This window comes from Myotis myotis, unplaced genomic scaffold (assembly GCF_014108235.1).
Source record: "Myotis myotis isolate mMyoMyo1 unplaced genomic scaffold, mMyoMyo1.p scaffold_m19_p_8, whole genome shotgun sequence".
Classification (NCBI taxonomy): domain Eukaryota; kingdom Metazoa; phylum Chordata; class Mammalia; order Chiroptera; family Vespertilionidae; genus Myotis; species Myotis myotis.
In genome coordinates, this window is record NW_023416390.1 from 6,121,812 (window position 1) to 6,126,694 (window position 4,883).

Genomic DNA, 4,883 nt, shown 5'->3' on the forward strand with positions numbered 1-4,883 from the left:
TCTCCGCACCACGGCGCCCAGTGGTGACCCGGCCCCTTGTGAGGTGGCTCCCGGCCCCTGCGAGGTGGCTCCGGGCGGCGGCGGCGGCGGCGGCGGAGACGGCGACCCGAACCTACAGTTGAGGTTTGAAAACTGCAGCCGCGTTGCGGGGCAGGGCTGTAGGCTAAGGCCCACCCCTCCGCCCGCAGAGCCAATCGGAGCGCTCAGGGCGGGCGGGGCTGTCACGTGACGGGGGGCGGGGCGCCAGCTGGCGGCGCGTGCTGAGGGGCGGGGACAGCGCGCGAGAGGGCGTGGCCGGCGGCGGGCGAGCCGGAGGTGGGCGGGGCCGTGGGGCAGGTGGGGCGCTGAGGTCCGCGCTACCTGGGAGGGGGTGATCGGGCGCTGCGGGCCCGCGGGCCGGGCCATGGCTCTCCCTGGCGGCACCCCTCCCGCCTTCAGAGGGGGCGGCCCACGAGATGCGAGTGTCCGCAGTTTGGGACCGGGAAGAAGCCGCAGGAGCGTCACTGCTTCCCACTCATCCAACCTCGGTCCCTACCTGAGGACCGTGTTCGGGCCCTCGTGACCAGAAGCCGCGCGGAAGTGCGGAGCGCAGTTGCTGCGACGTGGCGAGCATCCCCGTGGCTCCAGCGCCCTCACCTCCCAGGCCTGGCTGCGGCGGGTGCGCCCAGTCCGACCGGGTGAATTGCGGGTGTTGCGGACGGACGGGGCGCTGCCCGAAACGACGGCAGCCCGCGGCGCAGGACCGGGCTCTGCGCCCTCTTGCAGAGAACGCAGAGGTTGGAAGCTCTGCGCAAGACACAGTGCGCTTTTGTCTCGTTCCTCGTCATGTAGGATTGGTTGCAGATATTTACGATAATTGTAGAAGACTATTGGGAAGACATATTGGGGGGAGGGGGTATATATTGGCTCACTCTCCTAAAAGCCTTCCACACTCACCATGAAAGAGGGGGTTTCCGCTTTCCCTGCTCTGTGCCAGGAAGCCAAGCGAACTCCCCGTACCCGTGTGCTCCTCCATGCTGCATTCTCCCCAAGACAAATGCATGAAAGGCCTCAGTGCCACTCAGAGAGGTCCGCCTGTTTCCACTGAGCTGACTCGTTCCAGTTTAACGTGTCTAGTCCCTAACTAAGCCTCGTCACCTGGGAATATTGCTTCCGTCTATCCAGTTCATGGTTGCTAACTATTAGAGGGACAAGAGAAGCCTAAAGTTAGGATGGAAACAACAAACAAGTCGCACGCTGACATGGACTTTTCAGGTACCGTTATCTTCAAGTCCCCAGACCAGTGGGACTGTTGCCATCTCTTTATGCAAACACGTGGGTGGCATCCCCGAGGTCTCCGCACCAGCGCTGGGAAGCGTAACCTCTGGGGATCACTTGGTAGCTACAGACACAGGTGTCTGGTCGCGATTTCTGTTCTGTGTGGTTTATCTATGGGCCTCCTCAATCCCCGCATCTGAGGAGTCGCCAGCTCTTAGTCTCCCCTCAGTCGGCCCAGGTCACTTCGCAGCTTTCCATCCCCGCGGTAAACCAACCACCCCTCCCTGTGGCCACAAGCCCTCCCCTCCACCAGCCAGCCTCCTGGGGGCTTTTCAGATCTTGCATGTTCCCACCTCTGCCTTGGCTCCAGCTTTTCACCATCCTCCCCATCAATTCCCAACTTTACAGAGGTTTCGCTCTCCAGAAATCATAAATCTGCGTTGTTGTTCACTTCTCACTCCTAGCCGGGTCACCTCTTAGCCCTATGTCAGTGGTTCTCACCCTTCCTAATGCCGCGGCCCTTTAATACAGTTCCTCATGTTGTGGTGACCCCCAACCATAAAGTTATTTTTGTTGCTACTTCATAACTGTAATTTTGCTACTGTTATGAATCGTCATGTAAATATCTGATATGCAGGATGTATTTTCATTGTTACAAATTGAACATAATTAAAGCATAGTGATTAATCACAAAAACAATATGTCATAATATATTCAATATGTGTTTTCCGATGGTCTTACTCGACCCCTGTGAAAAGGTCATTCAACCCCCAAAGGGGTCGCGACCCACAAGTTGAGAACCACTGTCCTAGGTTCATAGGTGCAGGCCTTACCCTTGTGCTGATCTATTCATGCCCCTAAGTAGGTTGTTAACCCTTGTACCTGGTGTCAGATGTGCCCGCGAGGCTTCAGCACACTGTCCCAAGGACACCCGCCTGCGCTGGCTTGGACTCCGGCACTGTGGTTAGTTAAGTACCAGGGAATCCCTGGTGCTGAGGAGCAGACTGTACCATCTGTGGCCTCGAGGAAGATTCGGGACTCAGCATGTCCCCCCATCCTGCCTCACTTACCCAAAATGATTCCTAGCCGTGCCAGAGGCACATAACATAGTCACATTAAAAAAGCCAATGCAGAATGAATTAATTTTAATATATTTTATGTAAGCCAATGTATCCAAAATATTGTCATTTCAATGTGTAATCAATATGAAAGTGGTTAATAAGATATTTTCATCCTTTTTTAATATTGTCCTAAACATGGGGTACTTTACATTTACAGCACATCCCAATTTAGATGTTAAGTTTTCATCGAAAACACTCGATCTGTATTTAGATTGCACAAAACTTACCATTGAAAAAAGATTCATATCCCTACATTGTTTCAAACATAAACATTTTCAGTAAATGAATACAGGACCCGTTTCTTAATTTAAGTTTAATTAAAATGAAATGAAGTTGTAATTCAGTCACGATAGCCACATTCCAAGTGCTCCATAGCCCCCGGTGGTTGGTAGCTACTGCATTTGGCAGCACAGATCCAAAGGTCTACAGATGTGCCTCTTAACTGCTTCTAAACCTCAAAATCGCTTAATGCAGAACTAGACGCAGTGCAGGTTCTCAATAAACCATATCACCGGAGCCGTTTGGAACTTCAAAAGTCCTCAGGGGTCACTAACCCAACTCCCTTGTTTCAGAAAGGAGCAAATGTAGAATGGGAGAGGTTAAGGGACTTGCAAAAGATCACACCACTAAGCCAGTGGATGCATATCCGAACAAGAATTCAGGTCTCGAGTCTTAACCCTAAAGGACATTCCACCTCATTATGTCAGACATACTTCAGGGGTGAGAAAAAAAAGATTTTTAATTTTTTTGAATAATCACTTGAATGATATGGGCAAAGAAATAGATTTTTATGTCCTAATTGCATTTGCATAACCTGATACAGATAGTGTGTCCCGGAATGCTTAAGGCCTGCTTCCACCATGGTTTGGGGTCTGGGTGATCTAATCTGTCAGTCACTGTTACCTTGGCCCATCACCGCTTCCTCTCCTTGGAGCCACCTCACTGCACACCCGTCCCAGCCACCCCCAGAGCATCCGGCCACATTTTTCTGTCGCAGCTGTCCTCGCCCCAGCTGTCTGCAACAATTTGGTTAAGGTTGTACTTCAGAGAATTCTTTCTATTTGCAAATCAAAATATTCTGTACAAGCTACAGAACTGGTATCCACAAACACACCAGCTCTGAGGTGAGAGTTGTGTGTGTGTGTGTGTGTGTGTGTGTGTGTGTGTGTGTGTGTGAGAGAGAGAGAGAGAGAGAGGATGCATGTGTGGTTACATGTGTGGCATTCAGCAGACCTGCATTCACGGCCCAGCTCTGCCCATTTGTAGTTGTATGGCTTTGGGCAATCCTCAGTTTCCTCATCTGCAAAAAAAGGAGAGTCATAGCAGCTACTTCTGTGAGACGAAACTGCGCTGGTACATACAGAGCACCGCGCCTGCCCCGCAAGAATACGCCCTCGGTCTGTCCAGCTGCTGTCCTTTCCCAGTGCCTGCAGGCTTCCTGGATAGGACTGCCTATCCCTGGCTCACTCCTGCACCTTGTGACCAGCAAGATGCTTGTGATGGAGTAAGGTCCCGCGTGCATATTTTTCGAATGACTTTAGAAGACACTTACGATTCCCTCGGATCATATGATGGATGCTAGGAGAGGTGACTGGGGGGGAAAATAAAACTGACATGCTATCAGAAAAGGAGAGAAGAAGCAAGCTGCTTTCCCTTTCAGAATCCACCCAGTGAAGGCCCCCGGGTTCACCAGGAAGCTGTAAGGTCAACAAATGCCGGCGGCCAGGCCTGTGGTAGCTGAAGAAGTGAGACTCGCCAGTGCTGAAGGGAAGTACGTTATTGAGTGGAGCAAGGGCATAAATACAGCGTGTAAAGCCGTCACTTATTTTACTTCAGTAGATAAATGTCTGTTAGTTCTCCCCAACAAATGCCCTCCCTTTTCACTTTCCTGAGGTACTTCCTCTGCCAAGAGCATAGCCCAGGAATCATGACCTGGCATCACATTCCCCAGAGCACACGGCAGGTAAGAAATAGTAAGGCTTTCAGGAATCTCACACGCTGTGAGTCTTCTTGCATCAGGCAGCCATAGGCACAGATAAGGCAGGGCTGGCCTTTAACCCCTACCATTTCCTTGTTGGGAGTGCGCTTTGCCTCGACTGGCTTAAGGTGACAGCAGGAGCGTTGAGAAGGCCAGTCTTCCCTCCGTGAGACCTTTCCTGGCATTAACGTGCTGATCATGTGGAAAAGGCTCCTATTAACAAGTAGCACAGTATTCCTGACCTTGAGAACATTCCAAGTGTTTTCCAGGCTTCTTTTCAGTAGTTAGCCTTCCCTGTAGATTTATAGAGTAGCATTTCATAGCTTCATTTTTATAAAAATATTTAGAGCTGTTCAGAAACCTTTTAAAGGGCACAGATTATGAGATAGGGGGTCTGAAAATTACTAGCTGTGAGACCTTGAACAGATTATAATACTCCCCTGCCTGCTGTTTCATCTGTAAAACTGAAATAATAATAGCTTTATCCCTCAGGGAACAAAGTACCAACAGCTCAGAACAAATCCTGA